The sequence below is a fragment of the Hemibagrus wyckioides genome, linkage group LG06 (genome assembly GCF_019097595.1).
Source record: "Hemibagrus wyckioides isolate EC202008001 linkage group LG06, SWU_Hwy_1.0, whole genome shotgun sequence".
NCBI classification, from domain to species: Eukaryota; Metazoa; Chordata; class Actinopteri; order Siluriformes; family Bagridae; genus Hemibagrus; species Hemibagrus wyckioides.
This window is the reverse complement of record NC_080715.1, coordinates 33,553,434-33,567,799: the sequence shown is the minus strand read 5'-3', so window position 1 is coordinate 33,567,799 and position 14,366 is coordinate 33,553,434. Positions and strand designations below refer to the sequence as shown.

The following is a 14,366-nucleotide window of genomic DNA, read 5'->3' as shown; positions in this document are numbered from 1 at the left end:
ACTGGATTCCATTTCACTGTTTACTCTTCCAACGTCAAGAGAGAAGGACTGGGAGGACGAAGAGATTACCCCCGAGTCGTACCGTCACATGTACAGACATGAAACTAGCCGGTTAGTTATCCGCTAACAAAATGCTGAGAAATAAAAAGAGAAATACCGGTTTTATTGCGAACCCTTCCACAGCTCGGTTAATCGAGTCTCTTAATAATCCTGCAGTCTGTTCCAAAGCTAATGATTCGCTGCTTAGCTGTTAGCTGACAGTTAGATTGCTAACATCTGTGCTAATGACTTGTGTGGTTATAACCAACGTCATGGAATTGGCAAAAACTCTCCTGCTGTTGACTTAGGATATTTATTTTCAAATGAAGTAAACGTTGTGACATGAAATCATATTCTCTGAACAAACACTGGGGTTTATTCATTAAAAAAAATATATATATATATATATATATATATATATATATATATATATATATATATAATATATATCTATCTATATATATATATATATATATATATATATATATATATATATATATATATATATAGAATATATATATATTCTTTCATTTTTAAAGCCCAAGGTTTGTTGTGACATGAAATCATATTCTCTGAACAAACACTGGGGTTTATTCATTAAAAAAAAAAAAAAAAAAAAAAAAAATATATATATATATATATATATATATATATATATATATATATATATATATAATATATATCTATCTATATATATATATATATATATATATATATATATATATATATATAGAATATATATATATTCTTTCATTTTTAAAGCCCAAGGTTTTTCCAGATGATGTATTACGTATGAGACACAGATTTAAACGTAACGTGGCACGGAAACCGAATCCTGAATGAATCCTTTACAAATCCTGAACCAAATCCTGAACTGAATCCTGAACAAATCCTGAACCGAATCCTGAACTGAATCCTGAACAAATCCTGAACTGAATCCTGAACCGAGTCCTGAACAAATCCTGAACCGAATACTGAACTGAATCCTGAACTGAATCCTGAACCAAATCTTGAACGAATCTTGAACGAATCCTGAAACAAATCCTGAACTGAATCTTGTGTTTCACAAACATCACACGTGAAGGTGTGACACATAAATCAGTCTCCTCTCTGTCTACTCAACACCAAACTTCAGCCTTTTCTGTACGTATTAACACACACACACACACACATATGACACTCAGCTGCCTTTTATGAACACAACAAGGCTAGCATGTGTGGCTCTAATCAACTCCATGTCTAGCAGAAGATCAGCAGATCAGCAGCTCGGGTCAGTTCAGGACAATAGTGTTTCATGTCGAGTTTTTTTCCTACACAGCTTTAACAATCACTTATTTCTTTTATCAAAGTTTTCATGTAATTTGTTTGCCGGCACGCTAGCTCATAAATGTATTACTTGTCCACAAAAAAAACCCAATAAGTTTCCGTATTTGTTCTGATGAGCAATGCTAAGATTCAGTGTGATATGCTAATGTTTGCTGACTGACATAACTGTAGTGAATAAATGGAAAGCAAAGTGGAAAAAGCTGAATGTTGGTGTAACTGTTAGCGTTTTCCTGTGGCCAGCATGCTAGGTCTGTGCTAGTGCAGCGTTGCTACGCTTACATGCATGCTAACATGCAGACAAACTAGCAGAAATATATATCACAACAACCTGCTCTCTCTCGCTCTCTCTCTCACACACACACACACAAAACAGTAAAACACACTTCATCTGTATCTGGTTTCCATGCAGTGATGAGTCTCTTGCAGCTGTGTGAATACGGAGCCACTCTAAGCCTAAGGCCCTGATAGCAATCAGCATTTTGCATGTCTATTTCTGTATGTGGCTACACTGCAACCCGTATTCAAAAAGCCATGGCCTGGGCTGTGATCGCATGCTTCTCCATAACACTCAAACATCAGCCACTGACACTGAGACTCTGAAGACTCAAAAGTCTGAGTAAGCGTCACACACCACGGCATCCGAAACCACGCTAGTGACCTACGCCGTCATACTCCATCACTCCTGATTCGTGTCGTCTTTACAAAAAGAAAGCACTGTAATTTGGGAAACGATTTTCTGCTTGATTTTCTTGCTTCTCTGTATGAGCCTCGTTCTCTTTTCTGGGTAAAGCGTTTACGACACAGCTCGTCCGAGCGGTCAGCGTGTCACTAACAGGAAGTGCTTCTTCGGCTCAGCGTTATTCATGATATTAATCACTATTACTAAGAAATGTTACTGCTTATTAATTACGCCAAGCTGAGGCGGCGTCATACGACTCTTCGTCCGATTTTACGTCACTTTAATCGCATCAGCTTTTCTTTTAGAAGAACCAACGGACCAACAACCGTGCCATTTATACACCTCATCCTTACCAGTGCTAACATGTGACAATGTTGTGTTTGTCTGAAACTCGGTGATGAAAAGATGAAAAGCAGCTTTATATTTATAGAAAAGTCAGACATTACCTTTGACTTCTTCTCTGAGTTGTCTCGCGAGTTTATCCAGGCAAACACGCTCCTAACACACCCTGTTTCCAAGAGAGATTGGGAAAGGGAGTGTTAAACAAATAAACACACACACACACACACACACACACACATCTACATAGATATACACACATGAACCTGATCGTCTCTAAGCGGAGACGTTTCTCCACAATCTGTTGCACATCCGTACCCCAAAACTCTCCTCAACTCAGTGCTCGGTCCCTGATCTGCTTCACACTCGTCTCCTCCACATCAACAAGTCAGCCTCCTCCTTCACTTCCTGCTTCACTTTCTCTTTCTCCTGACACCTAATAACCCCGTCCTCTTCCTCCTAATGGTCTCCAGGAAGGAAATAAGGAGAATCCAAACCGAGTGTCAAAGTACGCAACGTCTGGCAAAGTACAAGCACACGTCTGGTCCTGACCGCTGAATGAAGATATTTCCAGCTACTTAACGAATCCCTCCATCCCTATCAGCTCTGTCTGTCTGTCTCACTTTCTTGTTTGCTCGAAGGAAGAAGAAGCAGCAGCACAAGAGGAAGAAGAAAAAAAAAATCGTGTTTTTTTTTTCTTTTCTTTTTCGGTACGAGCCCTAGAGGAGATGTGGGCTCGGATCCAGCAATAATGGAGCGCTGAAGTAGGTTTCAGCTGGTTGCGGCTACAGAAAGTGAAAAAAAGGAAGGGAGAGAGAGAGATAGAGAGAGAGAGTCAGGTAACAAGAGAACGACTACCTCATTTTCAAAGCAGGAAGAAGGGGAGGCCGCGAGTGTTTCCTGTGGTGCAGATGAGGTGAGCAAGGATGTCATAGGTAGCGTTTGTATTGTCGAGGTGTCAGAAGAAACCGTGCTTCAGGATCAGAGAATACAAGCTCCTCTACAGCTCCAGCATCATCTATACATATTTATTCCATCCTGAAGTACGTTACACATGCAGCACTAGATCAGTCAGATGCTTGTTTTTATTCGAGTGATAAACATCTTTTCAACAAAATTACCGCTCTTCATACTACGATGCACAATGGAATTGAAATCCACCGGCGTTTACAGTACATTCTGCACCTCTGCGCTTAAGCTACACCTTCCATCCACCTTCCCGATCTGAAGAAGCACCACACAGTCTAGCAGACTTAACCACAACTGGTGCAGCACGGTGCGCTCGGGTGCTGGTGTTGTGCGACGCCGTTGCTGTGGAGAGGATGAGGTACACAAAATCGTCCGTCTAAAAAAGTGACAAAAGCTTGGTGCAAAAAAGTCAGCAAGCAGCAAGTGCAGCGAGGCACGATGCAAACGTGTGAGGTGTCGCTAGCAGGCTGTCAATCTGCAAACGCCTCGTGGAGCATGCTGCGATGATGAGGATCGACGATGACATATCTAACAGGGTTCCTCACTCATCTACACTCCATGTCTATCTGAGGCACTGACCCCATGAACTCAATGACCAAGAATAATGACCTGGTGTCACATCCACTGACCATCTGATTACAGTGGAGGTGCTACTGAGAATTTTTTTGGTACTAGATAGTAGCATACAGCATATAGAATAATCATTCAGTTTGAGGTGATGTCGTCATTACTGCTGTCCTGCAACTCCACCAAAATCTGCTCTTTTACACCTCCATCAGTGTAATGAACTAATACACTATACTGCCAAAAGTTTTGGGATGTCTGCCTTTACATGCACATGAATGTAATATGGAGTTGTCCCACCCTTTGCAGCTATAACAGCTTCAACTCTTCTGAGAGAGTGAGAGAGAAAGACAGTGAGAGAGAGAGAGAGAGAGAGAGAGAGAGAGAGTTTGTGAGAGAGAGAGAGAGAGAGAGAGAGAGTTTATAAGGTTGACTCATTAACTGTGTGTGTTTGTGTCCAGTCCTGTTTGTGGTGTTAATGGACAGGATATCAAGATGCAGCAAAAGACTGGACAGCTGGTCATCACGGGGTGGGGGGGTTTCAGTACCTCCACGTCCAAGGCCACAGTTTTCTCCCAAATTAGAAAAGGATGTTCCCTTCAGGAGAGGAGCTAGGACCTTGCACTGGTTGATGTGTGAGATCTGGTCAGTAACTGCAGTGTTAAGGTCACTCTAGTGCTCTGTAGTGCTGAAGCAGAAGCTGGGACAATCTTCTCTAGTTCCTGATAAACCTGGTCACACGCTGTGGGTAGTGACGGAGAGAATAAGGTCATGAGTACAGGCCGTGGAAATGAGGTTCCTCCTGCGGGGAAATATGTCCATCCTACTGACTACTGTGAAAACGTCCTTCTCTTCTCACAGCTATGGAGAAGTTTTCTGCAACCTGAAGCCTTTCAGAACTGCTGTAACATCTGAACATTTAGTAAAATAAGCGACTAAAAGCTTAAAGCATTAATCCTTCTAATGAATAAAAGGTGAACTTGCATTTCCTGACACACCTTTTCAGAACATCAGGAGGAACACTCTGTCTATTTCAGCTGTCATTTAGAACCATTTAAAATAAATTATACACAAAAATGCGTGTCACAGTCCGATGTGAGGTGGAGACGACTGGTTTATAATGGACGCATGACGTTGGCGACATAAACACCATTGTTCACATCACGTCAGATGTTCACATCAGATCCGGAATATCCCCGTCTGTCAGGTTTCCGTACGAACTCGGAACGACGTTCCACGCGCTCTGATACTCATTCAAACTCTCCGCTGTCGTCCTGACTGTTGTCATGGACTAGAATACTGCTCGATCTTACGCTCAAATATATTTACTAATCATGAACATCTATGAGTAAGAGTCTAGAATAGACACAGGTTGAGACACAATGCTAACTGGTTGAAACACAATGCTAACTGGTTGAGACGCAATGCTAACTGGTTGAAACACAACGCTAACTGGTTGAAACACAATGCTAACTGGTTGAGACACAATGCTAACTGGTTGAGACACAATGCTAACTGGTTTATGGGAAATTTACACTGGGTGTTAGAAAAGTGTAAAGGACTACAGTAGCCTATTGTTGGAGCTTGAACCATGATGACCTTGAGCTAAATATTGGCATAGAAATTTGTCTTTGTAGTACAGAGCGATATTTCTAACAATATTCTTTTAACGTGCATTTACTTTCAAAGTTATGGCTTTTCTAAGAACATCGCAGATGTATCACTTCCGTGGAGAGTCTGAGGCACTGACCACTGAACACATCATTGCTAGAACAATTCTATTGCTTCTCATTTATCATCTCATTAATAAAACTCAACCCTGAGACAGCTTCCCTTTCTGAGGAACCTTTCTCCATCATCTAGTGGTAGCTCAAGTGGTTTAGGCTCTGAGCTGATGATCAGAAAATGATGGTCAATCCCAAGCTGGTGCAGCTGGGTGCCTGAGCAAAACCCTTAACTCTCTCTGCTCCAGGTATGCTGCATCATGGTTGAACCTTTGCTCTGACCACAACTTCCAAAGCTGAGATATATGAAGAAAGACCTTCACTGTGCAGTAATGTATGTTCAAACTTCCTGAAACCTGCTTGTCAAGAGAATGACATGATCCGGTAGCACTCTTCCATGCAACAGTTCCAGATGTTCCACATGCAGTCGCCGTTATGGGAGCCATGAATGGAGGAAACGTGAGGAGAAGGAACCCCGTGGAATGAATGTCACGTATTGATTACAGCTTTTACATCATGGAGCGTCCACTGCTTTCACTACCACCTGCCTCCATGTCTGAGGACTGCGCTGAACTTTTTGCTGTATCTAAACTGCATGTAGGTGAATTCGGAGAAGGTTTGGGAATTTCCATCACCAACACCCTTCTGAAATCCACAGGACGTTCCTTCACCTTTTATCACTCCACTTAAGTTCAACTCTCCAAAAAGAATCACACAGGTGAAGATTTCTGAGGAATAGATACACGGACCTGACCTGCGTCCACAAGGGTCAGTTGTTGGTGTTGTTGGTGGTGGTGTAATGGTGTATGGAATGTTGGCTTGAAACACATCAGATCCTTTATAGATATCTATATCGCTGCTATTTGAATGTTGCAGTGTATCTGAGCACTGTTCCTGACTCTCTCACTTCCAGCATGATAAACCGGTTCAGTGAACATGACACAGTGAGCTGCGAGGCTTCTGAAGATCTGAATCCAAGGTTGGCATGTGGCGGAACGAGAGATTCATGATGGTGAAGCTGACAAATCTACAGCAATTATCTGACACAATAATGACTCAAAGAAATGTTTAAAAAACTTGACAGATGTAGTTCATGATTTTAACAAGCGTTGCTTTATTTGGCTAGTTAGTGGGTTATGATATTCTTTATTCTTTTATTCCTTTTGGCACAGAACAGAAAAACCCACGGATAAACACCGCCATGTCTTTTAAAGCCTGCCTGCTTCTGTATTAAAGATAATTTTATAATGAAATGTTCAAACTGAGAGTTTTCATTTGAGTAATCGTTTGTCTTTAGATGAATGCAGTGTAAGTTCACACATCCTACATCCACAACACATCACAGATCTCTAAGTGGTCGCTGCAGAATGTGTGTGAAGATGTTTGGAGCTAGTTATAAATGTAATAAATTAGTTATAAACATTTATAGATGTTTGGAGCTCGCTATAAATGTAATAAATTAGTTATAAACAGTTAGAAATGTTTGGAGCTAGTTTTAAATGCAATAAATTAGTTATAAATAAGTACAGATGTTTGGAGCTAGTTATAAATGCAATAAATTTGTTATAAATAGTTAGAGGTATTTGGAGCTAGTTATAAATGCAATAAATGTGTTATAAATGGTTATAGATGTTTGGAGCTAGTTATAAATGCAATACATTCGTTATACATAGTTATAGATGTTTGTAATAGTTACAAATGCAAGAACAATGCTGATGTCTTACTCTAACATTAAGGTTTAAAATGACAAAGCGCAAAATTAAACACTTTATTAAAATCTTCCTAGCAAAACAGGACTTTAATTAGATTAGAATTCATTTGCAAAATATAGACGCCTCACTCGGAAGGTGTTTTCAAGCTTTCAGCTTGAAAACACCAAACACACCGCTCTGTCAGGAGTGTAATGAACTTGAGTAGAGTCGGGTGGCAACGACAGCTGCACTAGTAGAGTCCCCCTAGAGTGTCCCCCAGCACACTGACGGAGAACACGTCATGGAACATTCCCGGAACGAGCCAGCGTCCCACCCACTTCAACCCAGGCACGCACACACACACACACACACACACCTGACGGACAATCTGTGTACACAGTGTAGTTCACAACACCTTTATAAGTACACACACACATATATATGTTTATAAGTAAACAAATAAAAGATTATAATGACATTATTCCTAACCGAGCGCACGCGCTACCCAGTGAACTCAGCCGCTCCCTGCCCGTGCAAATTCCTCGGGATATTACGCAGCATTCCCGCTATCAGCTCACAAGCAAGTGGGTATTCCCCAAAAGATGGATTATTCCAATAAGCATTAAGCGCTTAAAACTCATTGGAAGAGTAATGCGCTGAGGAAGAAGTAAAAACGCTCTAGCAGCGCGAGCTCAGGAAGAGTGTATAGGAGCTCGTGCTCTTACCGTGATCAGGATTTTCTTTTATGGAGCGTCCCAGAACGTCCGCAACATCCCGAGGAATGTCAGTCCGAGCTGTTAGCCCTTCCTTACCCCGGTGGGACAGATGTGAAGAGTGACAGAGTCTCGGGTTGATGAAAACGCGAGTGGAAAGTCGGACAGGTGATGCACATAAAGACGTCTCGCGCTGCCGTTCCAGGAACGTTAACGTGTGTTGAGGGTAAACAGTCCGGTTCGTGTCGGGAGTTTTGTTGTTGTTTTTTTTTTTTGCTTCCTGCTCGAGGCCAGAGAAGGAGCCTGGATAGAGTGGGGGAATAGACTGGGTTATTCCTAGCACCGCTTCCCAGAATAGAAAAAAACGGCTACAGAAAAGAGAGAGGGAGGGAGAGCGCGAGCGCAGGAGAATATAAAAGCTACGGCGTGAAGCTGCGAGCGCGCGTGCGTCAGTCGTGTATGTGCGTGAGCGTGTGTGTGTTTGTGTGTGTTTGGCCCGTGACGTCATCGGATCCCCCAGCGCGCGCGCGTCCGTACCAAGAGTGCAAAGAGAGCGAAACCGGCCCCGTGGAGCGGTTACCCGATCCGCCTCACGTGCCCGAGCGGCGCCGCTCTTTGGTTCGCATGGGGACGAACATCGGGTAGACAATGCCCGATCTGAAACCGCGCATGCGCAAAAACGTCAGACTTTACTAAACATGAGTTCTGCGCTTATGACGTACAAATAAACCCCCAGTGCAAATGTAAATCCCCCAGAGTACGCACTTTAATCAGAAGAAAAAGTTTGCTGTTATGATGAAATTTTTTTAGATTATTATTTCTTAATGAAGTAATAAAACAATCTTAAAACTTAAAAACAATCCAAATTTACAAATAAATCAGTAAAACAATCGATCCTGTTCCTGACAGAGTTAATACACTTTTATATAAAGTTCTATATCGTGTAAGTTATATTAATGTGTGCAGTGAAATAACTCAGCGTCCTGACCGTGGATGAAGCCGGAGCAGAACCTCCTCAGGACCTTTGGCTTGGGCAGATTCTCCAGTGTATAAACATTTAGATGTAAATAAATGTAAGGTTTTAAGAGAAAGTCTTCAGTCTGCAAGATTTGTTTTTTTAAACAAATAATCGGAATGTCATTTGAATAAAATTCTTCAACCATATGCTATATGTCACATGAAGGTTAATAACCTCAGACACAGTGAAATGAGTCCACATCTGAATGTCCTCAAAACATAATAAAGTTTCTGAAGTGCTCATGATGTGAACTCCACCAGAACACCAGTTCCTGCTAGGAAGTTCTCCAGTGAGTTCCTCCACAGCAATGTGAATGACTGAGCTTCAGATGTTGGAGATGTTTGAGATGGTAGCAGCTGAAAGCAGCACAACCTTTTCTTCCTTTAAAAGCCTGTTGTGTGTCTCCTCCTCTTCATGTTCCTTATCTTCTCCTCTTCATGTTCCTCATCTTCTCTTCATGTTCCTCATCTTCTCCTCTTCATGTTCCTCATGTTCTCCTATTCATGTTCCTCATCTTCTCCTCTACATGTTCCTCATGTTCTCCTATTCATGTTCCTCATCTTCTCCTCTACATGTTCCTCATGTTCTCCTCTTCATGTTCCTCATCTTCTCCTCTTCATGTTCCTCATCTTCTCCTCTTCATGTTCCTCATCTTCTCCTCTTCATGTTCCTCATCTTCTCCTCTTCATGTTCCTCATGTTCTCCTATTCATGTTCCTCATCTTCTCCTCTACATGTTCCTCATGTTCTCCTATTCATGTTCCTTATCTTCTCCTCTTCATGTTCCTCATCTTCTCCTCTTCATGTTCCTCATGTTCTCCTATTCATGTTCCTCATCTTCTCCTCTACATGTTCCTCCTCTTCATGTTCCTCATCTTCTCCTCTTCATGTTCCTCATGTTCTCCTATTCATGTTCCTCATCTTCTCCTCTACATGTTCCTCATCTTCTCCTGTTCATGTTCCTCATCTTCTCCTCTACATGTTCCTCCTCTTCATGTTCTTCATCTTCTCCTCTTCATGTTCCTCATCTTGTCCTGTTCATGTTCCTCATCTTGTCCTGTTCATGTTCCTCATCTTCTCCTCTTCATGTTCCTCATATTGTCCTGTTCATGTTCCTCATCTTCTCCTCTTCATGTTCCTCATCTTCTCCTCTTCATGTTCCTCATATTGTCCTGTTCATGTTCCTCATCTTGTCCTGTTCATGTTCCTCATCTTCTCCTCTTCATGTTCCTCATCTTCTCCTCTTCATGTTCCTCATCTTGTCCTGTTCATGTTCCTCATCTTCTCCTCTTCATGTTCCTCATCTTCTCCTCTTCATGTTCCTCATGTTCTCCTATTCATGTTCCTCATCTTCTCCTCTACATGTTCCTCATCTTCTCCTCTTCATGTTCCTCATGTTCTCCTATTCATGTTCCTCATCTTCTCCTCTACATGTTCCTCATCTTCTCCTGTTCATGTTCCTCATCTTCTCCTCTACATGTTCCTCATCTTCTCCTGTTCATGTTCCTCATCTTCTCCTCTACATGTTCCTCCTCTTCTCCTCTTCATGTTCCTCATCTTCTCTTCTTCATGTTCCTCATCTTGTCCTCTTCATGTTCCTCATCTTCTCCTCTTCATGTTCCTCATCTTCTCCTGTTCATGTTCCTCATCTTCTCCTCTACATGTTCCTCCTCTTCTCCTCTTCATGTTCCTCATCTTCTCCTCTTCATGTTCCTCATCTTGTCCTCTTCATGTTCCTCATCTTCTCTCTTCATGGTCCTCATCTTCTCCTTTTCATGTTCCTCATGTTCTCTTTTTCATGTCCTCATCTTCTCCTTTTCATGTTCCTCATCTTCTCCTCTACATGTTCCTCACCTTCTCCTATTCATGTTCCTCATGTTCTCCTGTTCATGTTCCTCATCTTGTCCTGTTCATGTTCCTCATCTTCTCCTCTACATGTTCCTCATCTTCTCCTCTACATGTTCCTCATCTTCTCCTCTTCATGTTCCTCATCTTCTCCTATTCATGTTCCTCATCTTCTCCTTTTCATGTTCCTCATATTCTCCTATTCATGTTCCTCATGTTCTCTTTTTTATGTTCCTCATGTTCTCCTGTTCATGTTCCTCATGTTCTCTTTTTTATGTTCCTCATGTTCTCCTCTACATGTTCCTCATGTTCTCCTATTCATGTTCCTCATGTTCTCTTTTTTATGTTCCTCATGTTCTCCTGTTCATGTTCCTCATGTTCTCCTCTACATGTTCCTCATCTTCTCCTCTTCATGTTCCTCATATTCTCCTATTCATGTTCCTCATCTTCTCCTCTTCATGTTCCTCATATTCTCCTATTCATGTTCCTCATCTTCTCCTGTTCATGTTCCTCATGTTCTCCTCTACATGTTCCTCATGTTCTCCTCTACATGTTCCTCATGTTCTCCTATTCATGTTCCTCATGTTCTCTTCTACAAGTTCCTCATGTTCTCCTGGTCTCAATGGCATTTTATATGCAGATCTGATAAACATGCAAAACAGAGCAAATACTTTTGCTTGGCTGGTCTTTAATACTGACATTGAATCATGAAGCTCTTATTTGACAGGAATCACAAGCTGGATAGAAAAAAGGGTTTTCGGTTATTTAGAGGCAGAGCTTCAGATTCACTTACCTCCATGAGCAGTTAGTTTAATAAAATATCATTATTTAATAATATCTGTATTTTAAACAGAGTGAGAATGTCTCCTGTGTGTGTGTGTGTGTGTCACACTGCGATGTCTGTGGATGGTGTTAAGTGGACTATGACCTGGTCCAGAGTGCCATGTGTTACTAATAATTATCTATGACCTGGAATCTCTCTCTCTCTCTCTCTCTCTGTCTTTCTCTATCTTTCTCTCTCTCTCTCTCTCTCTCTCTCTCTCTGTCTTTCTCTATCTTTCTCTCTCTCTCTCTCTCTCTCTCTCTCTCTCTCTGTCTTTCTCTCTCTCTCTCTCTGTCTTTCTCTATCTTTCTCTCTCTCTCTCTCTGTCTTTCTCTCACTCTCTCTCTCTCTCTCTCTCTCTGTCTTTCTCTCACTCTCTCTCCGTGTCTTGATGTCTCTGTATTTTCGTGTCTCATTGTCTCCAGGTCTCAGTGTCTCTGTATCTCAGTGTCTTGGTGTCTCAGTGTATCAGTGCCTCAGTGTCACAGTGTCTCAGTATCTCAGTGTCTCTGCATCTCAATGTCTCCATGTCTTTGTGTATCCATGCTTCAGTGTCTGTGTCTTTGTGTCTCTGTGTCTCCATGTCTTCATGTCTCAGTGTCTCAATGTATCCGTGCCTCAGTGTCTTTGTGTCTCTGTGCCTCAGTGTCTCCACGTCTCAGTGTCTCCGTATCTCAGTGTCCCTGTGTCTCGACGTTTCAGTGTCTCCGTGTCTCAGTATCTCAGTGCCTCCGTGTCCCTGTGTCTCTGGAGTCTCTTATCTTCTTGCCCTAACTCTCAGTGCAGATTGCGGTTGCTGATGCGTCCGCTGCTGGTGGAGTCATTTCTCAGGGGTGTGTGATGGATATTCCTACCGAGCCAAACAATTAATCATCAGTTAAACAGTTCATATAAATATATAAAGACAGTGATGATGTGATCTATTATCACGTCCCTGATTGTCTTCTTCTGTTTTGTAGTGTGATTGCTATTCTGAGAATTTCCTAAGAAGTGCGACTCTCTGTCAGGGGACCTACATGTGCAATTATTCATCTGTAGCTTAGATTATAAAACTTTTCACATGCTCTTGTCTTATACATGCAGTATTTTGGCTGAAGAGCTTCGTCTTTAATGAGAGCATTTCTGCGGAGCTACAGAGATTTATCTGGAATTCAGTTTTGGCAAGATGTCAATGACAAGCCCAGACTGAAGAAATGGATCTTCTGCAACCTCTTTATAGGGACTAAAACTCACCGAAACACACTTTATGACATTTCTACACTTTCTGTCTCTGTCTCTCTCACACACACACACACACACTGGGGTTAACCCGAACATCTCAGTAACATGGAAAGGGAAAGTTTTCTAGTTTTGAAGGACAGTTTTGTGGTGTGAAGGTCAGACTCACGTCACAGACACAAGGTCTGATCATCTTCCACATGAAAGTAAAATCCAGTCCATGTTTTTATGACAAATTCCCAAAAATCACTTCAAACCAAACTGATTCTTTAAAGTGTGAGTCATTTAAATGGCTGTGTCTATCTAGTATTCCGCTTAATAACCCTACCTTTAATTACTTTCTGATCAGTTTTCATGTCAACATGGCTAGCTCATTGGATCGGTGATTAGCAGGATATTGGTATCTGATCTCACAAACACGTGCAAAAAATCCCACAGCTAAACACACACACACACGCACACACACACACACACACACACACTGCATGATGTTTACTACAGTTTCATTTTAAATTTGTAAAATGTCAAACCCAGCAAAAATTTTCATTCTCACATAGTGACGTCCATCAATTTAATTAAGTGTCCGGAGACTAGAAACAATAAATGACTATAAATAAAGTTATTTGAATTCATTTCTATTCCAGTAAAAACACTACATTTCCATACGTTTTGGGACACCCCTCCAAATCATTGAATTCAGGTGTTGTTTTTCAGGGGTTGGGCTCGGCCCCTTAGTTCCAGTGAAAGGAACTCTTAATGCTTCAGCTTCATACCAAGACATTTTGGACAATTTCATGCTCTTTGTGGGAACAGTTTGGGGATGACCCCTTCCTGTTCCAACATGACTGCACACCAGTACACAAAGCAAGGTCCATAAAGACATGGATGAGAGAGTTTGGTGTGGAGGAACTTGACTGGCCTGCACAGAGTCCTGACCTCAACCCCACAGAATGCCTTTGGGATGAATTAGAGCGGAGACTGTAATCCAGGCCTTCTCGTCCAACATCAGTGCCTGACCTCACAAATGTGCTTCTTGAGGAATGGTCAAAAATTCCCATGAATACACTCCTAAACCTTGTGGAAAGCCTTCCCAGAAGAGTTGAAGCTGTTCTAGCTGCAAAGGGTGGGACAACTCCATATTACATTCATGTGCATGTAAAGGCAGACGTCCCAATACTTTTGGCAATATAGTGTATGTTTTAGTGTAACAGGAAGTGGAAAGGTTTATAATAAAATAAAGAAATTAGAAATTAAGTGAGAAAAAAAGTTCTACACTGTAAATTAAATCACATGACTCAGTTAAACAAATATTTTAATATTATGTTTAGTGTATCACCAAACAAAAAAAAAATCATCCTGGTGTGTAAACATCCTCTCACTTCTCACCTAAACCTTCCTTCACCTGAGGTGTTGTGTTGT

The 14,366-nt window shown here is 41.5% G+C and overlaps 1 protein-coding gene across 4 annotated transcripts in view; it reads right to left on the bottom strand.

Annotated features, from left to right (window-relative positions):
* hivep2a (HIVEP zinc finger 2a) overlaps positions 1–8,582 on the bottom strand; it is a 55,871-nt gene extending 47,289 nt beyond the window's left edge. For 2 of the 4 annotated variants that reach the window (XM_058392229.1, XM_058392233.1), the window contains exons 1-2: positions 8,057–8,582; positions 2,491–2,552 (exon numbers count right to left, since the gene is read on the bottom strand). The gene's annotated coding sequence lies outside the window, so the exon portion shown is untranslated. Of the gene's footprint in view, positions 1–2,490; positions 2,553–2,701; positions 3,092–8,056 lie in introns of those variants that run through there. The other 2 variants (XM_058392231.1, XM_058392232.1) reach the window with 2 other exon arrangements.
* Between the last annotated feature and the right edge of the window lie 5,784 nt (positions 8,583–14,366).